Source organism: Taeniopygia guttata, chromosome 15 (assembly GCF_048771995.1).
Source record: "Taeniopygia guttata chromosome 15, bTaeGut7.mat, whole genome shotgun sequence".
Taxonomy (NCBI): Eukaryota; Metazoa; Chordata; class Aves; order Passeriformes; family Estrildidae; genus Taeniopygia; species Taeniopygia guttata.
The window spans coordinates 13,573,087-13,582,896 of NC_133040.1; positions in this window are offsets into that span (position 1 = coordinate 13,573,087).

Here is a 9,810-nt window from a genome sequence, read left to right on the forward strand (position 1 = left end):
ACTTAGAACAAACATACCACTTACAATCAGGAAAATGTTTTTGTTTATGAATGTCTTATAATGATACTATGGAAAAATCCATCTTTGCTCAGTTGATGGCAAAAAAAGAAAGATGGAAAAAAATCCTTGGAATGCTACTACTTGCCAGGTTACTCCCACTAAGTCAGGGGACTGCAATCACCATTTTAATTTGTACCCAGCACTGCAGACAGGAAAATGACACTAATTTAAAATAGCTAACAACTCCAAAAATTATTCTTATTGGTTTTGAAAAAATACTAATAATTAAAACTTACTCCCAAAAGTGGATCACACATAATTTCCATATCTACAAAGCCTTGCGGGAGCTGTGAATATAGAAAAAATCAACATGCAGAGAAATTAGACTTATAAATTTTGTAGCATTTTGTTCACCTCAGTGGAGATACCAATAGCGCAGATTAGTAACTAAAGGTGATTTAAATTCATTTCCAGACACTCTGATGAAATGATGGAGGAGGGCAGCCACCACACAAAGGAAGGCAGCATTTGAGAGCTGGAGTGATGATGAGATCCTGCAGTGTGATGGAGCAGAGATAAAGCTTCAGCAGCCACAGCAGCTGCTGATAAAGACTGAGTGCAAACATCCCCTTCCCAACCTGGAGGAGGAGCAGCACTGATGCTTCTGATTATGAAATTAATAGGCCCAGGAAGTGCAGCCAGCTGAGACATCGGGCTATTAGCAGGAGCCCTGCTGGCACCCACTGAGGAAAAACCACCAAAGCTGTGACAGCAAATAATATTGAGGGGTTGGGGAGTTTTACTTTGTTGGGTTTTTTTAATAAGTATATAGAGAAGTCAGCTCCATTTCAATGACTGCTTCCTCCACATCTAACAATAACCCACAGCCCTCTGTGGCCAGCCAACAGCTCAGGCCAAACACGCAGGTGACACATGAGGACACTGGAGCACCTGACTGGGAGCAGCTCTGTGGCAATGGGCACACAGTTGTCTACGTGGATAAGAAATCCCTTAGTATTTTAAAAATTGTGATTTTTGTATACATTTTATGTATTTTATGGGTCTTGCCGAGGTTTTCTCTTAATTAATGGATTTTTACTGTAATTACCAGAATTGGGGGTAACAGCTTCATGGCAAAGACTCAAAAAACCAAAATTAATACACAGAACTGGTCAGCAGATGTCACTGTCTTGTCATTGCGCCTGGCCAAAGCTACACAAATCATCAGCAGAAAATAAAATCTTGTACACAAGCAAGAGGCAAGAGAAAGTCTGGGCCATGCAGAAAACTCTGCTTGTTAGCCAGCAGACCTGGAAGAACAAGATGTCATAATGTACTTTGTTTGTCCCCTCTGTTATAATCTCTATTGATTGCACTGGTTCCCAGCACTGGTAGGTGTCACTGATCACCCTGCAGCTGTAGACACTTCAGATGAGCAGTGGCTCTGGGAAAAGTGTTCCCAGAGACACCAGACAGGTCTGTATGGTCAAGATTACAGTAACAGGTGGACTGTCTGAGCACCTTCTTCCATTACACATCTTTAGGAAAATTCCAGTTTTGTGAATATGTGTACCTGCTACAGATACACTTGCTCACCTACAGATCTAAGACAATATCACTATCGTCCAGAATAAGGCCAGCATTTTATGGACATGGAATTTTCCCATCCATAAAAATAGCGTATTCTTCCCTAAAGTGGCCACATTACAGTAAACTGCTGAAGATCTCCATGCAAAAACTGCATCTTCCAGCTTGGTGTGCCTGAGAGCTATCGAACCACAAACATTCAATCCACGAGAGGTGTCATACCCAGAGAATGAATTGTGCAATGTCTCTGCATATATGCTGCCAGAAGGGTGAAACAAAAGCCTCCAAAATGCATCAGGATGCAGAGCAGCATGAGCAGCACCATGGCAGAGGCAGCCCAGTTCTGAATGAGTTCCCAAGCCAGGTTCATTCCCAGCAGACATGGACAGCAGGATCAGCCAGGTGCATTCCCAGCACACACAGACAGCAGGATCAGCCAGGTGCATTCCCAGCAGATGTGGACAGCAGGATCAGGCAGCCCTGGGAGAGCCCTGCTCTCCCTCCTTGCTTGACTTGGGAAGTTCTTCTTTGAGGAAAACTGGAGTGAATGTGAGACCGGAGTTTGGGAACTCCCAGCTTGGGGTGGCACAAGGTCAGAGGTGCCAGGGGTGGGGCTGGGGGCTGCTGCCTTTGCCCACTTGCAGCTGCTTTGTCACCGCTTACTGAAGTGACAGATGTGTAATTATGTAATGAACTCAGAGAGAGACAGAATGCCTTAGACATTCTGTGTGAGCTTGTCTACCTTGGCCTTGCTTTTTTTCCTTCCTCTCCATCTAGATTACTCTATTCCTTCTCATTACAAAGAAAAAAAATGGTGCTGGATAAAAATAAAATTGATACTTTTTCATACAGTGCTGGTATTGCTTATACTGGTACTTATATACTTATACTTGTATGATACCACCACTAGAAATTTAGGGTTTAATAATAGACTACCAGGATAAAATAAAGAAAAATTCCCCTGGTGATCGTTCAAATAAACTCTCAGTAAGAATTACAGCATTAAGAATACTTTGCAGTTAGGTATTACAATTTAAAATAGCCAAGGGCTGTTAATATTGGTCCAGTAAGCTTTCCTGTTGATACCTGCGTGCAATGTTCGTTGGCATTAACAAACAGCTGCAAACCAAATCTCTTATGAGGACAGGCACCAGTCAAGTGCTTTTGTAAAGGTACTGCTGGTAATTACAATTCAGAGAAGCTGTGATTGACTCAGAGTAGAAGATTTTAAAAAGACTAAGAAGTAGCTTTGACTATATTAATTTGAGTTCTTATTCTGGAACAAAGTATTCTGGCTTGAAACTCTTACAGAACCACATGCAATTATTAGGGATTTTTTCATGACAATTTTACTTCCATTAAAGCTCTGGAAAACCCATCAATATTTGTCAAGTGAAAAAGGTTAAAATTATAGAGAAAAATGTATTGAGCAATTGTATAAATCGAGGGGAGAAAATCTACCAAGCTTTCCTGATTACATTTTTACAGTCAGATCTCAATTTCAATCAAGTTACAAGCCCAGCATTTAAGCATTGTTCAGTAATATAGCAAGTGACAGCTCCTGTCCCAAAGAGATCAGCTTATTAATATAATTTGATTTATAAGATGCAGTAATTATATTATGCATGAAACTTGCTGCTAATGATGCCAAGAGCTATACATTGATCTCTAAAATGGAATTCTGTTCTAATATTTAGTTACACATTCTCTGATGAATGCATTTGCAATCTATGGATGTTCACAGCATAGGACCAAAAGTAATTTCAGATATCCTTACTTATTTTGTGACCAAAAGCAAATGGATTTGTTTGTCTATGTGTTTGTTTGTTTATTTAAACAAACTTATTTGGTGTGAAAACTTTATTTCCTGTAGGATCAGGACCAGAAAGAGCCAGTATCTGTAGGGTCCCTAAGGTGGTCTTGCATAGTCTGAAATGATGAAATCCAACTGAAAACAACTGGACTGGCTTAGATGAACTAGGATCTGAATTAAAAGATCCAGAGGGAGAAAGGATTACCTGGTCAGTGTGGGATGCTAGAAATGCCACCTTGCTCTGTCACTTGGGGTCATATGTTCGCATTTAAGAAAACTCCCACTTCATTGAAAAATAAAACAGACTAGGGAGGGTTGGTGGAACATGTGAATTCTGGTGTAATTTAGAAGTATTTCTGAAGAACATGGGCTAAAATGTCATAATATTATCTTTAACACCATTAAATATTCTAAGAATTCAATCAACGTACTCTGCAATTACATAATTAAAACTCAGAATAAAACAGTATTGCTGTTTTATGGCCATCATTACATAATGAGTGGCTTTATGGCAATCTCAGCTAATTGTGGATTTGGGTAATTTTAACAGTATCATTCATTATTTTGATTCAGAATTCTTCAAAATAAAGAGAAATTCTGTCAAAGATGTTGTTTGTGGTTTCCTCTTTTAAAAGGATTTGAGAGGGATTTTTCCTTTTGGAAGTGTTCAATAAAAGTTTAAAAATTCAGAAACTGTAGAGTGAAAATTTTTTAGAGGCATGAACAACCAGCTTCAAGTTGATTAATAGAAATGCTCAGCACAAAGTGATTCTTAATGAGGATGATAAGCCCCAGAAAATAACCATTTATGAGCAATATATAACTTAACTTAAAACGGCAGTTCAATCACAGGGCTGCTGCCTCCCACACACCTCATTCTGTGCTGTGCATCTCAGGATCTGGAGCATGAAAGACACAGCCTAAGGAAGAGAAAGGGGAAAAAAAAAACTGGAAAGAAACAAATCTTTGTGTGTGTCTGTTGTGCCTCTCAAATATTGGTTCAGTTTGAGCAGCTCTGTGTCCTAGAGCTGCCGGAGCCATTTCCCCGGGAGATACTCTGCAGCTCAGCCCCTCTGCAGCCCGGGGTGAAGATCCCCTCCCAGGCAGGACCCCTCGCTCCGGTACTGGGAGCTGCTGTCAGTCCCTCTGTCTTGTTTAGGAGAACATCACGGGTGAAGGGCAGCAATCAGCAAACACAAGTCCTGCCCAGAGTGCTCCTGGGCACCCCCAGGAGCCCCAGCAGGCACCCCAAGCTGCGCTTTGTGCCACACCACAGTCACAACTGCAGAATGTCCCAGACTGGGAAGCAAGATGTATTCCATTGCCATCTGTGGAGCAGCTGTCTTCTGTTAAGTGAGCAGTTTTCCTTATCTCTTCCACAGCCAGTCCTCTCTCAGGGGAGACATCTGCTGATAACAGCCCATTGAATGTCACTGGTGACTGATAAGAGCTGTAACATCCCACTGGGAGATATTCCACCCAGCGGGAGGAGCCAAACACTCCCACCTGGATATAATCTGGGTTTGGGGACACCAGACCCAGCCTTTCCACAGGTTCCCAAGAGGAGCAGCTGGGGTTTCCCATGGGACCTTCAGAGGAAGACTCCACCCTTCTACAGAATCACAGCTCCGATCCACACCTGCCACTCCAGGAGGACTGCAGCCATTCCCAATTTGGACTGCTACCAACATGCTGCCCAAAGGGGTGTCAGGTTGTATTCTGATGCTGTCAGGGGTTTTCCTTTTGTATTATTGCATATATTTTGTTTCTTTCCCCTTTTCCTAATAAACTGTATTTCTGACTTGGAGTTTCTCACTGGTTTTGCTTTCAAACCAGAACACAGAAATACCCAGACCTCACCCAGCAAGCCCTCTGGAGCTGCTGCTTGTGTGGATGAACACAGCTAAGAAAACAAACCATTGGAAAGCCCTCAAATTATTTGGTTTTCTGATTACGTGTTAATTAATTTATTAACCTGCCAGGCCAAGTTCAGCAGCAGAAAACAGCACAGAGATAAGGCAAAACAAAACTGTCATATTTCACATCTGACCTCCTGACCAAGTTGAGAGGCTCCTCTCAATTCTGAGTCATGAAAAGAGATTTAAAATAAAACCCCCATACATACTGCACTTTAATCCAAATAGGTTGCAGTTCAAGCTGAGTCCTCCATACACTGGGAGCAGCTGTGTATGGATCTATGAATATGAGGTTCTGATTATATTGTCATGTTCTTTTTCCGGACTGTGAACAGTGTCTTAATTTATGCCAAAACAATCTGCTAGAACCATTCATTCATCTTACTTTTCAGGTTCATTAACATTTGCTCCTCCTCTGGATTTGATACTCTGGTTTTTGTTTTCTTCCCTGCCTGCACATGAGGTAAAAACAAAGACTTCTGCATAGTAAGCAGCAAGCGATTCCTTCAGAAAAGTTATCATTCAATTTCTTTATGTGATTCTCTTCAAACGCGAGAACACTGGTGTGTGTTCCCACAAATCTTCCTACCTTTTCTAGCATTTAATAGCTCACTTTTAAAGCAGAGGCACTCCACATAGTGGGAGCCAAAAAGTACATTAGTGAATTCATCTAAGAGAAGTGTGCTGTTAAATAACATGCAGACTAATTAATGTAAATGCCATGGTGAGAACATGCTGACATTGTTGAAGTTAATGATCCAGCTGCATTATCATTTCCAACACTGTAATGTTGAGAAAACCTAAGGAACTTGATTTTCTGCATTCTGGCACAGCATTTTCACTGGACATCTTTTAGAGACAGCTGAAGAGCCTTTCTACACTCCAGTAAGGACCACTGTGTGAATTTATCATGGAATCTGGGACAATATAGATTCACAATATACAATAGATTCACTTTACCTACAGCCTTGAGCAAATTTTAGCATTCTGTTTGATAAGTCAGAGGCCTCACCCACCCCAGAGAGGTGGGGATGCCTGACCCATCTCCATACCTCCATCCTCTCACATGCATTTTATATTATTATATTTGTGCATATAAACAATATTTGATGCACAACACTGTGAGCAAAGAGAGCCCTTTTGCCAGACTGACCTGGACCATGCAAAAAACAGCTGTCTACTTCTCCCCTGTGGATATTCTGTAGCTGGAACACCTCTGACAGTTCTGGTGAAGATAAACAGGTAGAGGGGAGGCACAAGCACTGCCTTGGTTCTTCTTAATAACAGCAGAGGCAAAAAAGCACCCATCCTGCCTACTAGGCAAAAGAAGGAGATGCTCTTCTAAGTTTACCAGGAAGCTGTTCTGTGGCATAATTGCTTGTCATTTCTGTATAATTACATTTTGACTGAAACTTCTCTTCAGGCAAGGTATGAGATCTGAAGCATGGGCACTTCTCACCCTCTTGTCTGGGTGCATGGCAATGAAGGAGGCTTTTGGAAAGTCAGAAATCCACATCAGCAAAGCACAATCCTCTCAAGGAAAATGAATAAAAGAACATAGTGCTCTAAATGGCCTAAAGAACAGGGCAGCCAGTGATGAGTCTTGGTTCGTTTCATCAGGAGCGTTTTTGCTGCTGATTTTCATGGTCCAGAATGAAGGGCAGTGCTTTAAAGCAGCAAAAAATCACAATGAAAACAATGCAACATCATAGCCTCAGTTCGTACTGCACAAGCCAGGAATCACTGCCATCTCATTTCAGCAGGGCTGAACAGCCCTGACTCACAAACGCATTCAGCCACCAAAGGACTTTTTTCACTGGGAAAATGAAGCTCATATGTTCCAGCCCCTGTCTCCAGCAGTGCTGCCATATATTCCTTTTCTACCTAAGTGTGATTCACTTTACAGTTTTAGAATTTCCTTTCAGCTACAAGTCCTGCACAGAGACTGCTACTTAGACGGGATAAAAATGGCAAGCACAGTTGGCCTTCTTGCCTAAAGTCACTCAGACACAGCGTTTCTTTGAAATCACAGCAACACAGATTGCATTGGCCAAAGGAGAGATCTGACAAGGCCCCGGGCAGACTGACAGACAGACAGACAGACCTTCTCCTCTCATGGCTTTTTCTATGACCAAACAATTAATTTGAAGATTATGCTCTAGGGAGAGATTTTTCTAGAGATTTCAGATATGCTCTAAATTCCAAAACAAAGGTCTAGATTCTAAAAAAGTGCTCAGCGTTGGAAAAATATCAAATATGAGATAAGACACAACAATAAAATCACATTTTATGAGAAAATGGAATTGTTAAACTGGTGGTTTTTTCCTTTCCTGCAACTTGTGTTTTCACTGACAGTGCGTGTCTGTAAAACAGAAACAGATTTATTTGTGAGTGACCTCCTTGGACAGCCTTTCTTTTGTTGTTGAAAAACACTGTCAGAAATGGGGGTATCAAGAATATGTCTTATGCCATCCAATGCAACCTTTCAACACAGAGTAGCTGGTTTCAGGAAGATAGCAGCTTCAAAGAAATATGTTGGCCTAAATTTCAATTATTCTGCTATGAAGGAATAAAATTACTTGCCCAAAGGAATTTTAAGCTGCTCCAAGCCAAGGTCTATGTAATTTCAACTCTGTAGGTTTTGTGTGAGATATTTGAGTCATGTCCAAACTCTCAGTTCAGAGTTACCTACAGAAACCCAAAACAATTGTGGGTCTTACTGAAATGACACCCCAATTCTTAGGTGCCAAACCATCCTCCTTTTCTGCAGATCACTGAAAATTCTTTCCAGTGAAATGAACAGAGAATTCAGAGCACCAGGAAGTTTTTATATCAGTTTGAAGTCTGCAATTAAAGTTACAAAATGGTAGGTCTATTTTAAAGCTAATCGCAGCTTTGATGCTCCTCATTGCGTGCATGCACAAAGAACCTTTGGTTGACTACACAGCAGCTAATTTGAGGATACCAATATATCATACTGAAACCAGCTACTTCTCCAAGGATTTTTTTAAACTGACCGTTTATTGCCTCTTTTTATCTCTTAAAAGTTAATGCCACTCCAGCCCTGGCAAGAGTGTCACTTCCAGCACTCAGTAGCCTTTGGAAGAGCATTCCCATGGTAACACTTCAAATCCTGATGGCTACATCCTTTCAGCAGAATAAGCTTAATATCAGATGCTTGAGCCATCTGTCCAGCTCCTCAATTAACATAGTTAGCTGCTGAAACTTCAGCAATTACTGAAATCACACTGCAATCAAAGAACAAATCCACAACACAAAAGCAGGACAAAGGAAACCTTAAAGCCACATTCAAGCAGAGCTGGTATGAGTGAAAAGTGAAGGAGAGCTGCTTCATCCAGAATTAAATGCAATTAGAACTTAATCTGGCCCATAATATCGGCCTCAAGTCCTCATTTGGACTGTGAAGCAGCTGGAATCCTGTTCTCATTACTGTAAATGACTGCGTGGTGCAAGGAACAGAAAACCAAGCTCAGCACTTGTGTCCTCTAGAAATAAACTTGAGAAACACCTTGGGACTGAGATGAAAGCAGAGCAGCCTAAGGCTCGGCCATGAGAAGGAAGATGCCCTTTTCTGCTAGCTTTGGACTTGAGCACCCCATGCAGACATCTGGTTATTTTAAAAACCTGGTCGACAAAAGTACACTGCGCACAGTCCAACCCGAGGTCTGTGGATCTGGAGTGCAAGTCCCTGGGCTAGAGCAGGCGAACAGGGTGCAGAGGGGCTAGCAAAGAGCACAGGCTGTCTGAGAGAGCCCAGCACAGGTGTGTGGGGCCAGCACCTGCGGCAGCTCGGCGCAGAAGGCAGCAGAGTGGGCAAGTGCAGTGCCGGGCTGGCTGCAGAGCCAGTCCTCGTGGCTGGGCTGGCTGCAGAGCCAGTCCTCGTGGATGGGCTCTGGCTGCAGAGCCAGCCCTCGGCAGCTCTTGGCTGCTCTCCTGCAGGGCCAGGGCCCCGCTCACCTGCCTGTAAATTCAGAGGTCTTTAACCAGTTTTCTGCACCACCTCAGTAGTCCTCAGAGAGACACAGGCATTTCTAAAGCATGACTTACATGGCACTTTAGGCATTTACTGTGGAATAAGACAAATCATTCCCTATTTCTCTCCATGGGCTATAAAAGCACTGAACGCTCAGCTCAGGAAGTCTGTACAGTGGATATCTAAATTAAGGCAGCAGAGTCCTACCTTGGAGTACTCTGGTGACTGCGTGAGCTGATTTCTTGGTTTACAGGGATCAGACTTCATGAAACCAATGATGTTTCGTACTACAGCTTCAAGACCTGCACTGCTAAGCCCGCACTAAAGCACTACAAAAAGATGCTCAAGAGCTTGCCCTGCCAGAAAAAGCAGCCTGTTACAACTCCTGAGCTCAGCACAGCCTTCTGTTTGCAGAAAGAAAAATTCTGCTCCAAGCTATGAGAAAACTGTATGCAACTGTATGAAAACTGTATCAAACAGTAAGTTTATGTCACAAGACA